Source organism: Crocodylus siamensis, chromosome 4 (assembly GCF_052110815.1).
Source record: "Crocodylus siamensis isolate JL-2025a chromosome 4, ASM5211081v1, whole genome shotgun sequence".
Taxonomy (NCBI): domain Eukaryota; kingdom Metazoa; phylum Chordata; order Crocodylia; family Crocodylidae; genus Crocodylus; species Crocodylus siamensis.
Genome location: NC_143398.1, coordinates 231,796,641 through 231,817,844, shown reverse-complemented (window position 1 = coordinate 231,817,844; position 21,204 = coordinate 231,796,641). Strand labels below are relative to the sequence as shown.

General features: G+C 43.3%; 1 protein-coding gene across 1 annotated transcript in view; it reads right to left on the bottom strand.

Annotated features, from left to right (window-relative positions):
* NCKAP5 (NCK associated protein 5) overlaps positions 1 to 21,204 on the bottom strand; it is a 702,047-nt gene that overhangs the window by 490,157 nt on the left and 190,686 nt on the right. The gene's annotated exons all lie outside the window — the stretch shown is intronic.

Below are 21,204 nucleotides of genomic sequence, written 5' to 3'. Positions count from 1 at the left end.
TTGAGAAAACTATTCTGTTTGGCTGCATAAGTTAAAAAAATAATGCATTTTGTTCAGAGGAAACATATGATTTGTATTTAATTCATGAGACAGCTGGGGATTTGTTTGTTTGTTTGTTTGTTTTCTTCTAGAGAACAAACTGAATCAGTGACAGTCGAAGCAAATGAGGATATTTCAAGTCTTCACTGGCATCCACCTGAGATAGAAACTAGCAATATAATGCCAGGAAGTTTAAATATTGTTGAAGCCCTCCTAAATAAGTTGGAGCTATTAACATCTAATAGCAACCGAGGTGACCAGTATATCAGATAGAAAGATGATCATTGTGGTTATCAAATCTCTACCAAAGGACGATAAAAATGCTATCCATATCAACATATACGCCTCCTACACGAAAGCAGTTACTTCTGGTTCATAAATAGGGTCAAATCTGAAGGTTTTTTGTCACTTTATAGTCATTCATTTAGTGAGAAAAAAAATCCCACTGACACCAGTATACAAATATCCAGAATAAGAAAAGAATAGCAAATACCAGAAAACATGACCTATCATGAAACAAACTGAACTGACTATTTAGGTCCTGATCCTCAGTTGTAGTCAGATGGCACAAAATGCTAGAGATGGTAAAAGGAATTAGCAAAGGCATCCTTACATATTTCTTTGACCTTGGGCTGGTTCCCAGCATAAGGGCAACAGTCTATGTACTCTCCAAACCTGCACAAACTGCCAATGAGCCCAAAAGACTATGGTTTGCTGAGAGAAAGTAAATCCTTCCATTGCCCCTTCTATCACCCAGAGGTACTGGGATCGCTGGTGGTTTAGAATCAAATACACTGTCTTTTCATCACCAAAAAATTCTATTAAAGTGGGCTGATCATGTTTCATGGCTTGTTGCGCCATTTTATGGCTCTTTGTGCTACGCAGCACCCATGCAGGGAAAAATCTGCGCCTTTGTATGAGATGTCTACATGCAGTGGTGCAGCCCAAAGTTAGCTGAATGTGATGACACATTTATTTTTATTGATTGATCTAGGTTCTAGGAGCGATGGAGACATTCAGGTCTTTATAAATTGTTAATGACCGTGTAATTTAGGAAAGAGAGAATCTGAGATGTCACTATGACTTAAAGATGACATGGTGAAAATGTGGTGAATGACATTTCATGGGGAACAGAAATCTGGCAGATAGAAAAGCAGATGAGAAGCAGAAAAAACTCCAGTGAACACTGGACAACATTTTTATGAGTTTGCTTTTACACAGTATTAACTATGGTCTTGTTTATGTTCATTGCAATTTATATAAATAAACATCACACAGAAAAGGCACTAATGCTTATAGAAAATGCCCAGAAATGTTAACAATTGGAGAAATGCAAAGTAAAGATTTAAACTTTAATTGCTCAATTGCTGACATTACTAGGGAATTACAATTTGTGATAATTTCTTTTGGGTTTTTATAAATATAAATCAACCAGAACATGCAAAGTAAGCACTTACTGGAGGCATCTGCTTTATATAAATGCATAATACTTGCATGAGACTCATGGATGTGGTAAAGGAGGTAAGGAACTGTAACAGGGATGGAAACGTATTCAGAAGATCCATTATAAGGGTTGGGGAAATCCACTTAAGAGTTTCCGAGGCTCTCACAGATATGGAGTGTTCATGGATAAAGTGTACCGTGGTTCCACACATTAAGTGGACTACTTATTCTGCATATTCATTTGCAATACCAGCTGACAACTGCAGGAATCAGTCAGCCATGTAACAACAGGTACACTCCAAGAAGGAATATTTTTGATCCATTTCTTTTATCTCCTGAGCACCACCAGCCTCATTCTAGCAAACATCACCATTTTAGAGGACCATCAATTTTCGCAAATATTAAGCAGAAGATATCAGTAGTCTGACATCTATGCCATAATAGGTAAGTAGAGGCACAAAGATGTTCAAGGAGATACCCAGACGTGCACACGCAGCCAGTCGGTAAAAGTGGAAAAGCCGCCTCCGGATTTCCAGTTTTCAGCCTCCCTCTCTACACCCAGCTAGCCTGCTATCTAGCAAATGACATGTTGATAAAAACCAAAGCCCTGCACAGCAGCTACTGTATGTTTTGGTCTGTCATAAAAACAGAGAAGGAGATTAGCAATGAGAGAGAAATATGAGTGCAGTAGCTGAGGCTTCCTTCTCCCCGGACACACTCCCTCTCTGCCTCCTCCCCGCTCCACCGCCCCCTCACCAGTCCTTTGTGAGACTGCTGAAAGAAATCTTGCCTTCATTGTTTCCTGCCATTGCTCTTTTTTTCACCTAGCAGCAAACTCTGCTTAGCCACAAACTTTTTTTCTGACTGGAGATCAAGACTTGTTGAAACAGGTTTTTTGAAGTAACAGCTGCACTGATGGTGTTACTGGAATAACACCATGTAAACATTCATTTTTAAGAGAAATTAATCTCAAAATTACACATCTAACCATCCTCTCACAACTTTTTACAACAGTTGCTATGGGCAGCCTTGTACCTTTTACATACACACACACAAAACATATATATGTATGTATGTAGGTAGGTCTGTATTGTATTATATATATATATTGTGTGTATATATATGTGTGTGCACGTGTCTGTGTGCACATACACACACACATACACTTCATTTATATATATATAAATATAATATATATACATAGATATAAATGAAGTGTATGTGTGTGTGCATGTATGTACACACACACACTCACAAGCATGCGCGCGCGCACACACACACACACACACACACTTCATTTTATTCCAGCAGAGAATATGGCACCACAAACCTATATATTATAAATATATACAATGTACGTTCACACAGAAAGTAACACTGAAGTGTCTGGTTAGGTAGAGATGTTATACCGAGGCTAAGTACAGACAGTCAAAAAGCCTGAGCCTGAATCAGTTCAAGCTAGGAAGCTTCCTCTAACCTGCATAGGTTGAACCGATAACCAACTGAATTGACATTCAGTTTTCAACTGGGAAAGGGGGAGTCCTGCACTGACTGAGACCACTAGGTGGGGGGGTGCTAGAGCTCATCTCCCAGCCTACTGACCATTGGCAGCCCAGCCAGGTGTCTCCAGATCCCTGCTGTTCCCCCACAGGGGGTGCAGGAGCCTCCTGGCCAGGTACTGGCCCACCATAGAGGGGTTCCCCCAGCCTGGGTTCCCCAGCGCCCCCCCAGCTGTTGCTTGCTTCAGCCACTGCCACAGGAGTGAGAGAAAAGCAGTCCTGCCAGCCAGGTGCCTGCCTGTGCAGCCCAGCATGGGAGCACCATGGGAGCTTCCCCCGTCCCAGCCCAGGGTCCCTCAGTGAGTCTCAGCGATAGCCAGGGAGTGGAAGGAAATTCCTCTGCTCCTCTGGATTAGGTTTGTCTCAGACTCACAGCAGCTAAGGCAAAACAGGCTGTGGAGGAGCAGAAGAATTTCCCTCCACTCCCTCAAGACCAGCAGGGCCTAAGACAAAGTTCTAAGGCAAGATTTGGGATTTCCTCATCTCTCTTGGGCTTCCTGGGGCTGGGGGACCCTGGGCTGGGGTGTGGGAAAGCCCTCTGGGCTGGTCCCCCACGCTGGGCTGTATGGGCAGGCACCCGGCCCAGAGATGTCCTTCTTCCTCCCTCCTGTGGCAGCCACTGAAGCAACCACAGGCTGGGAGGGGGAAGCAGAGAGGGCTGCCAGGGTCCAAAAAGTCACCACCATGGGGACTTCCCCTCCCCCATATGATGTATAGACCCTGGCTCAGAGGAGTGGCGGTCTATTCCCCCTCCCCCCTGTCCCTATGGATTGACAGACACAGGCAGGATGCAGGCTAAGGAATAGAGGGGCAAGGCAATCCCTGCTCTACTGGAGCAGGCAGCATAGCCAAGGGCTGCAAAGCATCCTGAGATGCTGGGGGACTGTGAGTTAACTTGAACCGAAAAGGGATCTGGCACAGAAGTCCCATAAATGGATTGACCTAAATCAGTTAAGTCTGATAGTACATCCAACCAGGTTTATCTTAAAGTGGTTTTGGTCACTTTGAAAGCAATTTATGTGCACTGAACATCTGTTCTGTTACAGATTTAAACCAGTTTCTGATCACTTAAACCAGCTGATACGTAACTTACGTCCCTAGTCCTATTGTGCCATAAGCATGCAGAAAGCGCTCTATAGTCATAACCGAATAGATGTTCATGGCTTACAGAGCATTTTAAAAATGATGGATCCCACTCTAAATTAATCCTTGATGGCTGTGCAATCAGACTAAAGCGCTTTACGTTACCGATTTTTTTTTTTAATGTCTGTGCCACAGTTAATTTAGGTCCCATTCACCAGAATCCCAGGAGCCCCTTGCAGGGCAGCATGCTTGCCTCAGGCTCTGCCCAAGCGCTGGGCCAGCCCTGCCCTCTCAGCTGTCACTCACCCCACCAAGACCTGAGATGGGAAGCTTGGGGTGGCACACACAGCAAGGGCATCCTTGTCCCCCCCGACACACACACACGAGTTCCTGGTGCAGTGAAAAGTGGCTCAGCCCTGCACTGCCATTCCTGGCTGCACTTGGGGGAAAGGCGCACCCCCAATGGTGCCCCCCCCCAGATTTTCAACTTGGGTTATGGTGTGGGCCAGGCCAGGCCCCCCCGACCAGAGCTCCTGGATCAGTGAAAACCAGTATAGCCAAGCGCTGCTGCTCCCACTGGCTCTCTGCAGGGAGCAGGGCTTCAGGTGTATGCATGTGCATGTGTATGTGCATGTGCATGTGTGTGTGTATGCATGTGTACATGTGTTTCCAGCTAGGCCCCAAGCTGGGCCATGTTACAATCAGATGCAGACCAGAGCTGCTACCACTGGCATTTGACAGAGCATAGGCTTTGAGAGTGTGCTATGTGTGTGCGTGTGTCGCCTTGCCCTGAGTGATCCTGCCCCATGCCCCTCCCCTCCCCTCCCCTCCCCCAAACCACAGCAGATCCAGGCAGGACATGCACACCCAGCCCTCATCATGGCTCTAGGGAGATGCTGGTGCCCAGTCTGCCCCCATCAGCACTCAGCAGATGGGATCCTCCACCTGGATCCTAGCCCCTGGCATCCCCAGCCTGGCCTAGAGGCCCCTTCCAGCCATGCTTCTCTGTGATTCTTTGATTTATGTTGCTGACAGACAGCCAGGGGTGATGCTCCACCATATCAGGCAGCTAATCAGGAATGGTTGCATCAAGGATGCTACAGCAGCCTGGGGAGTCCATAGGGCATGCATGGAGGCATGCAAGAGCTTCCACTACCTGCTGGTCTTGGGCAGTGTGAGGGCCCCCCCCCCCCCCCCTCCGCCCTACCAAATAGTGAACATCTATTAGGTTTGAAGGGCAGGCAAGGTTCTTTGAGTAGATGTGATATCTTTTATTCAACCAACTGAGTAGTTGAAAAAAAGTTCTGAGCAAGCTTTTGGGTGCAATCACCCTTCTTCAGGCATAGGAAGTCTCTGCTGTTCTGAGACTCCAAGGAATGAGAGAAGCTATTTGATTTGAATGCACTCTAACTTATACTGCTTTAAGTAAAGCATGATAGAGCGCTTTCACCATGGACTTTTTGAACATGTATACTTAGCCTCCATGTTTATGTACAAGCATATATATACACTGTGTATGTCTACAACAGGGGTATCAAAAACATGGCCCACAGGACAGATCTGGCCCCCAGTGCTCCCCCTGGGTCTCAAAGTTGACCCTCACCCAAATTCCCTGAGAGGCCCATATGTGTTCACTCCTGTTCCTACATCTTTTATTTTAGTAGAACAAAACTGGACAAACTTAGCAAAATAAACCCACAACATTTTAATGCCAAACAAGTCCAGTAAAATCCCAGCAAGGAATACATCTGAAATTTGAACTGAAATATATGTGCTTATGTACAAGCATATGTGTGTGTGTTTCATATGCCTAATAAACACCTGTAGCCAAACTGGACCTCAGTCATACCCCTGAGTCCAACTGAAAGTCAACAGGTATATCCCAGGGTGCAATCAATCTATCACTTGAACTGCAACCTCCAGCCACGTTCCCAGTTCTGCCAGTTCTGATATACATTGATAACTGCAAACAGATACATAGTAATATTTATGCAAGTAGTATTAATAACATAATTACTTGAAGGATCAGGGACCAGATGGATTAAACATAACTATATTACACAAAAACAGGTGGTTTTACTGATATAAATACCCCCTGGTGCTGAGTCTTATACAAGACATAACCCCTCAGTATTTCTGCACTGATAATAAATAGGTATCAGTGCAGATCACTGCAAGTGGCCATGCAGCAACGCCTCTCCATCTCCTGAGAATCGGTTGTACCCTGCTGCAAGAAGGGTGCAAGATGGATCTCTCCAAACAAACATAGTATATGCAGTGGCCTGGCATATACAGCAAGTCTCGTTGGGGAGGAAGCAAGGCACATAATATCTCACAGTCCAAAGTAAAGGTTGAAGTGAGGCTACACTGAGCCCTCCAGCTTCTCACAAAGGAAATAAGAAAGGAGATTACTTTTATGAGATCTCATGTGGAACCTTTACAAACTGTGGCTTCACTGGACTTTGGCTGTAATTTCTGAGAAATTAGAAATGTGTAATTTTTCTCTTGCTGCTCACACACAACTGCCGTTTTAATGATGATTATCCTGTGATTTTATACGTAAAAAGACTCATGCACTACTTATTCCAGTGCACTGTAGCTGCAAGCTCTATAGCTAATTTTCATTACGCAGTTGTAGTTGTAGGCACTGAACAAATAATAATCATACAAAGTAATGGTACGTTACACAGCTTAAAATTAATTTATTTCCTCTATGAAGAAAAATAAGCAGAAAACTTTAATTTAGCTCTTTGAGTAAATCTGATATCTTTTATTAGACCAACTCAAATAGCTGGAAAAATTCTTCTTAGCTCAGCATTTTTGTATCCATAAATGTAATAACTTACGGGACTAATTCACAGAAAAAATGTACCTTCTAAGGAAAAATTAATGTTGTAGCTCAGTTCTTAGTAATAGTAATGACAACTGTAGAGCTTAATACCTGCATATGAAAATTTTCAAAAATATACTCCTAATGTTATATGCCTAGAGGCATTGTAAGCAGTTACTGAAAAATATTCCATACGTTCAGAGAAGACCAAAAAAAGCACAAGGCAAAGGACAGGAAAATTTGAAATATTTAAAAATGTAGGCTTAGATACTTATCCACTGAATGCTTCTGAGAAGATAATGACAATTTAAATCGGCCATTACAGTCCATTTATCAAACATGATGCTTAGGATGACTGAGGGCAGTCAGCAAGTGTATATAAGCCGTTAGGCTACCACTAAACTGATTCTCATCACTGAACCTAACACAATGGAAAAACAGCTGTTATAACACTTACCTTGATTAGAGCACAAACATTTTAAAGATCTTAATTTTCAACTGAAAAATCTACATCCATAATGTAACATGGGTCATGCTAGTGTCCTGGAAGCTGTATTGTAGCCTTTGAGAAAGTTTAGCCATTGACTTGCCATAGGGGGGCATAGTGCCCTCTCTCACTATAGAAGCTTTAGTTCTTACTATTCTGAGACAAAGAGTAGAAAAGGAACATCAGAAATGGTTATAATATATTAACTCTTCACTCCAAAGCTGGTTTTCCCAGAAGGGTGGGAAAACATGTAACTATTCAGCTTCATATTAGAATACATCTTGTCTTGATCAAACTACAATAGTCTCACTGCAGTAGCCAAAACATAGGGTGCCCCAAATAACTGCAATTTTCCCCTGTAGTCTCGATGACAGATCTACATAGTAATTGGGCAGTGAGATTTCATGAATGTTAGGTTTCTAAAGCTGTTTTGGGCTGTTTTATTTATTGCACACATTTACTCTTTGGAGAGTGGCTAATTATAAACACGGCATTTGTAAAGCGCATGATGCTCTTCAGCACTCAGAAATAATGGCAACAATTTGCATATTGAGGTCAGTGCATTGCACTTAATCTACAAATGCATCCCATGCGTAGAACATGGACAATATACCTTATGGCGTTCAGAAGGGTTGATGTTTGGGGTAATTAACATAACCTTCGAGAAATTTGCATGTATGTCCAAATTACATGAATTATCTGCTAGAGCTAAAATACTGGGTTCACATAAACTTGTGACTAAATCAGAAGTGGAAAAAAAAATCAACATTGAGAGTTCAGGCCCAGAAACTAATTACGATATAGAGAAACTCCCCCCTCCCTCCAGCCTACTGAACATTACACATATGTTTCTATGCAAAGGGTTGAGTTAGTTTTATAGGCACTATCCTGCATTGTGGCTGAAAGAAAGCTCCAGGAAGGACTGTGTACAATGGGAGAACCTAGTATTTCTGCCACGATTTAAGGCATGCAAGTCCCCTCTTTAATGTCTCTTGAAGAGCAGCCTTATATGGTCCTTATGTTTGGGTACATGAATCTACAACTGCAGTGAAGAGACAAGTCCAGGGATGGAGCCACCTCACCCATTTTACTAAAACTTACTGTGTGTATCATGAAAACCACCAACTGTGTGACTTGAAAACCACCTAAGGGAGTTAAGCATCAAAATGCCACTAAAAGTATGGGAATTTAGACATTTCTAAAAAAAACCCTCTCTCATACAGTTTGATTCTGAAAAGAGCTGAACATCTGGAAGTCCCACCAAGCTGTCAGGATTAAGCTGATATTGGGGAAAAGTCATTTTTAAACATTGGATTCAGTATTTAATCATTCATTTAAAAAGCATATTCATTGTCATCAACTTGTCAGTATTTAAATGAGAGGACCCTGAAAAAAATCTCTGCTTATTTTCAAGCAGGAGATGCTTTGAAAGATTGACATTTCACATGTATAGAAACATTTACAGTAATCATGTCCTGATGACAACTCTAGGAGAGGATTTCCATCTAAGTGGAATGATCTAATTTATCTTTCATACAATAATACCCAGTGGCTATTGTGAACATTTCATTATCATGGAAATTAAAGACAGCACAAGGAAATTAATGTTTTGAGAGAACCTTGTATGGTCCATTTAACTCTTCTTTTGATTGTCCATATGATGTAATAAGATAATTTGCTTCTTTTTATGTGTGTCTGAGTAACGGAAATAACACTTTTCATAAATCATATGCCTAAGCTTTAAGAGCTAATTTAGGCTTGTTAGTGTAAAGGTTTTCACATTATTTCATATTTCTATATAAATGAATCCATTTTTAAGGGTCTGCCCTAGTTATGATCTTGCCCCTCCTCAAGAATCCCTCTCCAGTTACATTGGTTTTGGATCTAATATTCTAATTAGATTTCATCATACCAATGCCTCGTCTTACTGAATTCAAGAGAAATTTTTGCCATTAAATTCCATAGCAGCACATAAAGACTATGAAATTATGGATTATATCCCTGGGAAAGAAATGGCCCATACTGTTCTGTGGCCTCTGCCAAGAGAAAATGGTTACCATTGAGAACAGCCAATGGGCTCACCTTACCCCACTTCCCTCTAAAAAACTTCCTAAAGCTTTATTCTCATGTATATCAGGACTGCTTATAGAGATGTAGTCAGAGCCGGGCCCTAAGGAAAGTGCAAAAATGAATGATTTTCCCTTTAAGGTTCCATGATACTACTAGAATGTGGCAGACATGGCCATAATCTAAATGGGAATCAGGCCCTACACCTCACATAATAATGAGGTCCCCAACCATAGTATCTTTTTATGGTGGTACTCCTGATAGACACTGCACACATTATGCCTGACTCCTTATGCATCCAGATATACCACACAAGTTAACACGGAACAACTCTTTCAATACAGATCCTCTTCCTAAGTAGCTCTGCATCATTTAAATTCATTGGATGACAGGATTGTAGGAAAGTAAGGCTGGAAGGGATGTCATGAGGTCCTCTAATCCAGCCCCCTACTCACATTTCTATCCAAACTATCCCAGTCCAGCATCTGTCAACCAGCTCTTTAAAAAAATCCAAGGATGGAGATTCCACAATTTCTCTAGGTAGCTTGTTACAATGATTGATCACTCTCCTAGTCAGAAAGTTTTTTTTCTAATTTCCAACATAATTTCCTCTGCTGCAGTTTTAGGCCATTACTCCTAGTCCTATTCTCTACAGCTACAGAGAAAATCTATCTCCATCCTTTTTATAATCACCCTTCATTTTTGAAGACTGTTACAAAATCCTCCCTTGGTCTTCTCTTAGACTAAATGGATGCCTATATGTGTGCTTGCGGGTGGGAAAGGGCTGTTTTAATTAGAGCAGTTCCCTGACAGCTGCTGTAATTAAAATGGCTTACTATCATGTGAATTAAGCCACCCGTGTTTGAAAATGGCTGTGGGGACGCTTTATCTAAAGCTCATTCAACAAGCTTTAGTTAAAGCGCCCCTATGGCCATTTTACAATTGTGGGGTGGGGGGAGTTAATACGCATGATGGTGAGTGATGCTGGAACACTGTAATTAGAACATGATCCAGCACATCTATAGGCAGCCAGTAATGCTAGTTCTTTTAGTCTTCCCTTGTATATCATTATTCCCAGGCCTTAAATCATTTTTGTCTGTCTCTGTTGGACTTTTTCCAATCTGTCCACATCTTTCTTGAAGTGCGGGACCCAAAACAGGACCAGTACTCCAGGTGAGGCCTCTCCAGTGCAAAATAGAGTGAAATAGTCTTTACCCTTGATTTGCAAGAGACCCCCATGTAAAAACAATCCAGTATACTGTTGGCTTTTTTTGCATTAAGACCACAACTACTGTTATTCCTTTTTAATTAGAAAAGCATATATCATGAAGGAATCAACAGAACATAGACCTAATTATTTAAAGCAATAGACCTAATTATTTAAAGCAATGGTGCTCAAGCTTCTAGCCCTGCAGGGCTGATATGTTATGCAGAGTCAGTCCACAAGCCAAATCCTATGGGTGGGATTAGTCTGCTGCCCAGATCAGTCATGGGATTAACACACACATTGGTCCATAGGTGCTGGATCTGGCTACAGAGCAATCCTGTACACCAACCTGGTCATAGGGTGATCCCACACACCAGTGCAGCCTGGTGCACGTGGCTGTGTCATCTAGCCCACAGGGCTCTCCACAGGTCCAGAAATTTGGTGGAGGGGCAATACTGGCAGTGTTAATTGTCACAGCTTTGGAAGCCACAACAATTAACGTGGCTCCTCTCCCCTGCTGCCAAATTTCTAGCCAATGGGGAAACTCGTGGGCCAGATCACTTGGCCCTGCATGCCAGATTCAGTCTGCTGAATACCTCTGATGTACACAGTTATTTCATCACTTAACTGAGACTTTTAAGGGGATCTAATAAGGACACTTGCAAACCTACTAGGCTGAAATCCTACTACATCTTTAGGCACCAAAGTGTCTCGAAAAATCTGGCTCACAATATCTTCCGTGTCAAACATTGTTTCTTTGTTTTTCAAGATGGGGATAAGAGAAGCAAAGATAGTATACTCTTTCTCTTTGATATTTACATTTGTACCATATCAGGCAAAATAAAACATCCTGTCTGCATATTTAAAAATCATGATCACTTATGTGGATGGCTGAATTCCACTCTCATGTTAGCATGCACACATGCATCGGGTGTCTGGGGGCAGAAGGCATGCCGAATATGCAAGTATCTGTCTAGCCACAAAGTAAATATGAAGGTGGAAGAGTATAAAAAAGGAGACAAATGGAATTCTCAGTGGAGGGAGGGGAGGATAAAAAGGAAGGCAAACAGCATTCTTAATCTAGCATTTTAGAATACACAGTCTTAGCTGTACAGAACTTCATAAAGGCTTATTTATAAGCTTTCCACATGGTATTAACATCTGATAGCTTCTTTATATGAAAAACAGCTTTTGGTTATCTGTACCAAAGGATATAATACACAGGCCTATAACCACCCTAAACGAAATCCACAGCGCCAGCACTTCATTGAGATAGAAATACCCACACAACTGACTTTGAAAGGCAGGGAAGTATTATTGGCTCTATTTTTCAAGTGGAAAACTGAGCCACAAAAAATACTTATTTACTTAGAGTCGATGAAGAAGCTTAAGCGAGTGAGAAGGCTAGAATCTAGATCTCCTGAATTCTAGTCCAGTGCCACCACCCCAAAATGCCGTCCTGAAATAGATATTTTTGAGTAATATCAGAGGGAAAATAGATCAGTGAAAATCATTCATTTAACAGTCACATTAAAAGTAAAGCTATAGTCAAGGAGACTGGGATGATCCTTTCCTTACAATCTAGTCACCATCAGTTGCCCAAGTTTCAGGAATGTTTTGGCATGATCCTATTTGACTACATCCTGACAAAGTCTTTGTAAAGTTTGTAGAAGAGAGTTTTTCAATGGTATGGCATTATTTTGATAGAATGTTTTTCACCTTAGTAGTCTGGACTTTATCCAGAAATATCTTGCTAATATCATCAACACAGGTGGTGATTTGGGTGGTAGTAGTGATGTTTCTCTTTGTCCCCAGAAGTCCAAGGAGATTGTAGGATCACTACCTAAATGCATATACTCTGAAGAGACAGCTCTTGTCCTGGAGAGTTAGCAAGATGCAGTCAAATCACCTGCACTCATGAGGAGCCCAATTAAATTAACTGAAGTTTCATAGATTCATAGATGTTAGGGGCTGGAAGGGACCTTACAATACCTTTGGGTCCAGCCCCCTGTTGTTGGGCAGGAAAGACTGCTGGGGTCTGATGACCCCAGCAAAGTGGGCATCAAGATGCTTGTTCCATATAGATTTGAAAGTCCATGAAACCAGTTCTAATTTCAGGATCAAGGAAAAATGCAACAAAGATTCAGGGAGAGGATACAATCAAATATATAAATTTGTGTGTGTGTTATTTGCAGCTTTCTGTCTTGAGCATTAAAATCACACAAACACTTGCACACAGTAGGCAGAAAAAAATTATACTTCAGGTCTAATAAAACTACAGAATAGCACTTGCTGAATGTTATTGACCTACACTCTGTAATTGAGATAGGATGGAATACTTCTTGCAACGGCTACAGCATTTGTCCTCTTAACTGTTTCACTGCATACTGAAGGCACACTGGCTGGAAACAGATGCTTTCAGTGGAGTGCGATCAGCTGTGCCGCAATATATTGTGGCACAGCTGATCATGCTCCAGGGATGCCTATAGATGTCCCCAGTTGCTGTGCCCCATCTACAAGGAGGGGAACACTCGGGTCCCCCCATCCACATTTGTAGACATGTAGGGTGAAATCACTTTTGCAAGGTATTTCTCTGTGTGGGTCTGCAACTAGGGTGGGGGACAGGGTCAGCCCACAATTTTTTGGGGCCCCCTGCAAGGAATAGCTTTGGGGGCCCCTGCCCCAAAGAAACCAGTGGCAGTGGTGGGGGGGTGGGAAGGGTGAGCAGCCGGATGCAGGGGGGCCCTTAGCTGCAGGGCCCCCTGCAGTTGCCTGTTTTGCAATATAAGACAGGCCGGCCCTGGTGGGGTGGGGCAGAGCGGGGGTGGACTTTCACAGGTGTCCCTCCTCTGCATTTGCAGGCATGCAAGAAAATGCCTGGGCCGGGGGTGACGTTGGTGCTAAGGTGTACAGCTGAGAGCTCAGTGGTCGCAAGTTCAAGGCCACAGCAGAAGTATTCATGGTGAGGCCCTGTCAGATTCCAATGAATCTGCAAATTCTGCTAAATACCCTGTCACAAGGGCATAAGGAAGGAAGGGAAGTCCCTCTGCAGGGGATTTCCCTGCTCATGTCTGCAAATCTGGAAAGGATGAAACTTCCTTGGGGGTCCGTCCCCCCGTGCATTTGTAGGCTGTGCTCTGACCTGGTGTACATTCCTGGCAGCCATGCAGAATGGGTTTCAAATGGAGGGGGAGCCCCCCTCTGAGAGTTTCCCCCTAGTCTACACCTGCAGGCATGGGTGCCTAGTGCCACCTTAGTCGGAGGGGGGCACATGCCCCAGCAACCGGGGGGAGATTCCCCTCTTGGCCAATCCCACTGACCTGGGGAGAGCCGATTGCTGCAGCCACTTCCAAGAGCGATTGCGGCCATTTCTGGGAACGCAAGAGCACTCCACTCCCCAGCAGGCGCTTGCAGGAGGGGCACCGGTGCTCCCACCTGCCCCCTGCCTATCACCTAAGTGGTGAGCATAGCCAGTCAGGGGGTGCACGGGTACCCCATGACAGCGTTGGTGCACCCCCTGTGCGTTGCCACTGTGTGCAGGGAAATTCTCTGAAGAGAGATTTCCCCATGCACTGCACAGGATGTGTCTGCAACCTGGACACCCACTTGTAGATATGCATGCTGAAGCTCCTACTTTCCCTCCTTACCCAGACATGTCTCTGGGGTGTATGTCTGGGAAAGTGAGGTAGGTACTCCCAAGGTCTGAGGGGACCTATCCTGCCCCTCAAGCCCATGGAGCCTCGGTCCTGAGAAGACTGAAGACTGTGGGCAAAGCTTTTCTGTTATAAGCAAACAGATGTAGGATGCAATATATCAACCCAATTTAATCCTGCCTCCTGTCACAGTCACAGGTTGAGTATTTGTGTTGTGATGGAGGATATGGGCAACTGTTTGCTTTCTCTTTGCGCCGTCTGTTTCCACCCCTTGACTACAGCAACAGAAGAAATAAAAAAGGACGCCAAACAGTTGTAAAACTCTCCGACCTCTGAAAGTTTTGAATTAATGATTAAATAAAATTATTCAATGGCTTGCTTAGCAGCTCACACAAAATGAGCTATAACTCCAACTGCCAATTAACACTTTCATTTTACATACCGACAGACTTGAACGGCATCTGCAAAAAGGATGGCCAGTACATAGCTCTGTGACATTTCCTATTTCCTCGTGTATCTTTCTCCTGTTGCTGCTGTTATGACTAAAAGCAGCAGGCTTATATTTTCCTCAGTGGGAAATGTAGCACCTGCTGTTGAAAGGAAAGCAATTATTGTGTCCTTGCTAAATCTTGGACTTATTTGTGTATGCTTTGCCACTTAAATATATAAACATCATGCTTTGTGCCAGGTTAGGGGGTTAAACACTTTGGAACCCCAGCTGAGATACCAGCAGATGTCACTTTAGGCGCCTATTAACAGTAGGAAGGTTGCCAAACTTGAGTCCCTTTCCAGTAACTATGACCAATCAATCAAAACCCCCTCAGCTTCTGCATATGAGACTTCATGGTCTAAAAATCAGATTCCTCCTCCTGCTTCTGTCCAATCAGATTGTATTTTTTACTCTCACTTCACCAAGATTTGCATCTGACCTCATTTGTACTTCTTTTCATGTGTTCTTCTATGACCATAAACCTGTCTGACAGAGGAACCAGCATTTTACTTGCACGTTGTCAGATCCTATTTCTCAATGAAATCTATTATTATCAAACAGAACAAGTTTTATAATCAAGAGAGGATGTGAAGCAACATGCACTTCCATACCAGCTGCCCATGGCAGGAAGCAATAAGGAAACCAAACCCATTTTAAATGTGTGTGTTAGTAGGTACGCAACTAAAAAAGCACATGGGTACACATGAAAAGCATTCCAGATTTCAATACATATGTGCAGGAGTATCTTATCAGCAGTATATTAGGTAAATAAAATTAGTATTATTTTCATATTCATTAATACAACAGAACGCACATTGATACAGGGAAGGGAAAGCAAAACAAAAGAATGGTGAGAATATATGTGAATGCAGACATGAAAAGTCATTATGCAAGAAAACTTTTAACGCTAAAAATCATCACTGGGTAGCTTTCAGATGAGAGAATTAAAAACATCTTATTCCAGCCTTGCTGTCATCTGTATCCCCACTGAGAAACAAAGGGAAATATTTTTCCTAGTCAAAACTAAGAATAATTTGAAGTTTTTAACAGTCTAATTTAGTACTACATTGTACCTAAAAGGGCTACCTGAACTATTGAAGAAAACTGGAAATAAACACTACCTTTCATATACTCCTGTTCCTAACAAAACACCATGGACATTGCCTACAAAAATAAGTTGGAAGGATAGTTGTAAATGTTTTCTTTATATATGAAGTAATGTTAAATATGTAGAGCATACCTAGAGAGGCCTCTACCTATGAAGTAATCTCTAAGGTAGCATTCCTATGTTGGTGTTATGTTGAGTGAAGCACAACAGCTACAACCAACAACCCTAAAGCGTGGAAGATATCAAATTTTGCCATTTGAAACAGCTACAGCTTCCGGAAAGGAGTTTTTTTCCCAGGCAGGAGTAAAAATCGCTCCCAGTAACCTGACTTAATTTTTACAACTGTTATTTCCTGGGTCTGCAACCCACATCAAGCCAACATGCTTTCAGCACCCCATGCTCAGATAATGTCTGGTCCAGGCCTGTGCATTTTACGGACCTAGAAAAAGAGCTGGAATGGAAGGTTTTTGCCCCTCTAAAGGCTACAAATGCCTATACAATTGAGCCATAATTTAATTCTTGTAACTAAATTCTAGCGCAGTAAGAGAAAGGAAAGGTGCACTGCTGAGCAAGACAAGGGTTTTCATATTCTTTCCACGATTCTCTGGGCCTATGGAGAAAACTAGAACCTTAGAGAGTAACAACTTTATAAAGATGCAAAGAATGGATAATTCTCAAGCCCGTCTCAAAACTGGTACTAGTTTAGATACAAGTTACAGACTTCTCTGTTATCAGCAACTGAGAACCAGTCAACTATTAACCCATGGCCTGGAAACTTTCTGGCTGTGAAGACTCCCAGACTGTAAGTTTGCTGAAAGTGTTATGAAGTATTTGGAAGAGAGCTGAATTACTGCTGTGCTTTTGAAGCTTTCAAGAGTTCAATTGACACACATTACATGTTATGGTCAGCTTGTAAAGACTGAGAAAACATCTCTGAAAGACGATAAGATGAGAATATGTTTGTGTATATTTATGGACATGTAAACATTATGTTGCAAGTTAGCCTTTACATCTAACTTTATAAGATAAACATAGGGAGATGTCTGTCTGATGAACACTAGATGATTTATGGTTTAATAGATTTTAACCTTTATTCATAGTTTCCTAAATACTATTTAAACTGCAATGCATTTTTTACAGATTTCATAGACCTTAGGGCTGGAAGGGACCTTGGAAGATCATTGAGTCTAGCCCCCTGCCCCAGGGGCAGGAAGTCAGCTATGTTCAAAAGGTCCCAGCAAGATAAACATCCAAATGTTTCTTAAAAGTATCCAGAGTAGGTGCTTGCACCAACTCTGGAGAGAGTCTATTCCAGGCCTTGGGGACTCAGACAGTAAAGAAGTTTTTCCTTATGTCCAGCCTAAAACAGTCTTAGAGGAGTTTGTGACTGTTGGACCTTGTCATCCGTTGGGGTGCTCTGGTGAACAGGTGTTCCCCCAGATCCTGATGCACACCCCTAATGTACTTATAGGCTGCTTTTTGTTTGACTAAGGCCACATAGAGACATTCAGTTTCTACCAGGAGAAGTGCTGTTCTTCTGGTAAAAACCTAAAGTGTGCAAATGTTCATATTTTCTCTCCCAGTGTAAAAATGGCCACTCTGGGAGAAAAGGGCACCTATACGTGTGATGGACTTCTGCTCTGACACGTGGCAATTAGCACATATTAGAGCAGACTCAGTTAAAGGAGTCTGCTGCAAGTCTGCTGAAGTATGCTAATTAGCATTGTCCAGCAGCCTCCATGTCATGCGTATTCAGCATTTTCATATTTCAAAATGGTGCCACCATTTTGAAGCACAGGACACTGAATACATGTGATGCTGACGGCACTTTAATTAGAGTGGCTCTCAGAGCCGCTCTAATTAAAGCGTTCCCCCGTCTATCCTGGAGCATGTGTATAGATGCCTAACATAACCAGGGAATGACCAGGGTTAAATTACTCCTGAGAGAGGTTCTCCTGGGGAACTGAACTTCCACACACTTTCCCCTGGCTTAACTCTCCCCAGGGACCAGGAGGAGTGAAGTTGGGGGAAAGGTTCCTATGAATTCCTAAGACCAAGGCCACCAGCCTAGAGAAAGTGTGAGGGGGGTGGGGGGAGAGTGGGACACAGCTGCTCCCCTCATCCCATAGACTTGGAAGACAGGGGAGCTTCTTTCTGCCTGTTTCTCACTCCAGAGTTCCTAGTGCTGGAAGCAGATAAGGGTTTTGCCATGCAGCTCCCTTTTCTCAACTCCTTGGCACCAGGAGCTGAGTGTAGGCAGCATTCCCCCAGCCTGCTTCCCCTTTCTGGTGACTGCAAAGCCAGTCCATCTGGGAGCCAGGATTGGAAGCCCAGCTCTCAGCCACACTGGCTTCCCCTTGCCTCTCCCTCACCATTCAGCAGGGAAGCAAGTTAAAAGCTAGAGGGGCCAGGAGCCAGGCATGGGGAAAGTCTGCATGCATTCAAATCCTGGCCCTTCAGTTTCCCTTTGCCACCTGCACTACCCAGCTGACCTGGAGCAGAGTAGTGTGAGGCAGGCTGCTGTGCTGTAGCAGGAAGGCTTTGGAGCTTTGCCACTGCAGCAAAATGCATCCACCTCCCATTGCACTGTTCCCAGTGCCATATTTGCTGTGGCAGCTGAGTGCTCCTCCTACTCCCTGCACTCCTGCAGTGTAAAGAGTGGGGTTATTCTCCTGCATGGGGGTGGTGGGCTGGGGGCATTCTCCTCGGGCTGGAACCCTCCCCAACTCTCTGTGGTGGCTGCTGCTTCTCAGCAGCTGCCAACTACCACTTAACAGCCAGCCACCTTCCCAGGCAAGGCAGCCTGTCAATTAATGGGCTCTTCTAAAGCCCACCTGTGAAACACTCCAGCCTTGGGGTTGGAGGAACATCTGGATAATCCAACCCCCTGGCTATTTTGCTCCTGGAAAAAACTTCTTCCAATGGAAATGAATGCACACAAAAAGCTGTATGATACTGTCTTTGGAAACTTGACTGGTAATGAATAGCACCTACTTGTTTAAGTTAATATACAACAGCCCCATGGTTTAGCTTTATGTAATACTTTCTGCAAGGACAGAACTCTGCCCTGTGCTGTTTCAATGAGTTAAATTGAGGTGAACAAGGATGTGTATAGAGTAATATATAATATTCCCTAGATGTCCCTTGACCCCTTAAAATATATTCTTGCCTAGGAGTTTCCTAAAGAAAACTACTTTGTTGCAAACCCAAATACCTGTGCTTCAGTGCAGTTTATTTTCTCTAGCAGTATGATGGTAAAAGTTTGGAAAATTGCCATACTGAAGAGCAACCTCCTGCTCTTCAGTACATTTGCCTCTACTTCAGTGATCCTTTCTAGTTTCCTGAAAACTTACTTCTCAGGAGGCCAGAAACAGATCAGCAGAAAATAGGGGGCCACACACCACACAATTTTTTTTCACATGATCTGCTAGAGACTAGAGCTTTTAGCACTCTGCCAAATTCAACCATTCTGGCATGTGAATCGGTAACTGTTCAAGACTAGGATTTTATTTCATAAACTTCATTCTATAGCTTGACCCATAAAATTTTTCTTAAACCATGACTTGGAAAATAAATATAACATATGGTCTTTGTTGAGACACAGCAAAAGGTTCAGTGACAATATAAACATGGCCACGTTGGGCATTTCCTCCCTAATTTATTTTGCAAACAAGAGTTGCCAAAATCTACTATGTATGTATTTTATATGATTAACTGATTGATTTTTATTTATGTATCTTTTAATGAAATGCTGTAGCAAGCTCTGAATTGCTCATTGCAAACACTGATAAATCAAAGGCAGGGTTGACTTTTACACTATTGCTCTTATAGATACCTCTTTGTCTTCTGCTTTTCAACCCCTTACAACCAGATTCACCCTGCATCACAACACATATAATTCAAAGGCCTACAGTAAAGTGTATGGAAAGAATGCAGATTGAAACTTCTGTATTTCTCCTCTCTTCCCAACAACAGACTACAAATCACATCAGGTCATCTGCCTTTTCAATACTATTACCATTAGTCTAGCCTCAGGTGGTTGGTTTTCTCATATATTTACTCACCAATGAAAGGTAAAATTTCTCTATCCTTATGGAATATTGGTCTTTAGGCATTTAAAATCAAAAGTGCAAGTAAGAAGAATCCCATTATATTTGTCAACCATACAGCCGATTACTTATGAATACCAATGCTGAGCATTTATATAGTTTTTTAAAGATTTAAATTGCTTTATAAACTTTGGGCAATCAGGAAACCATTGAATTCTACGCAGAACTCCTCCACTGGAAACACTGTCTGTTTACAAGAAAAAAACATCGCTTCTACAATACAGCACTCATAACCAATGGCTGGAATATGGTATTTGGAGATCTGCTTTTGGGAATTAGCTTGTAGGTAAAGTAGATATTGCATTACAACAATGGTTATGGGGAATGGCAAGGGTTAATTGGTTTCTAAAACCTGTTTGTGAAAAAGTTTCATGTTCTCAGTCTTTGAGGCCAAAGCCAGAAGACAAACAGCCTGGGAAGTTGAAGACATGCAACACACTGTTCCCTGAAAACTAGAGGTGCACCAATACATCAGTCCCATATTGGATCAGCACTGATATAAGGAAAATTGACGGTACTGGCAATCTGCCCCATGCACGTGCACAGCCACAGCGCAGCATGTAGGTGGCCAGGAGCGCAGCCTGGCAGCATGGAGAGCAGCAAGGTCTGGCTGGTAAGTCTGTTGTGAGGGAAGGGGCATGGGAGGGCAAATAGAGGCTCCACAGTTAGGGAAGGACTGGGGCTGGGGCAGGGGAAGGTGCTGAACAGCTGGGGCGGGAAGTGGGACAGGGCCATGAGTGGCTTGTCTGGGAGTACGGGGTGGGGTGGCTCCTGCTGCTGCATGCACCCCGGGAGGGCCTGGGGGGGGAATATGCCCCTGGACCTCCGCAGGGTGAGGGCAGGCTGCCACTGCAGGCTGGGACTAGGGGCAGCTCCGGGCTCTTCCTTGTGGGAGGCTGGGCTAGACTGTACTTGGGGAGGGCGGCAGCAGTGCTGGAAAGGGAGTTATGGGGGGGAGGGCTGCAACCACCCCAGAATCTGCTATAGCTACCCTCCCAGTGCTGCCACTGCCTGCCCCAAGTGCAGCCTGCCCCATCCCCCTTCCAGAAAGAGCCTGGTGCTGCCCTGGTCCCAGCCTGCAGTGGCAGCCTGCTCTCACCCCGTGCGCAGATCCAGGGGCACATGTCCC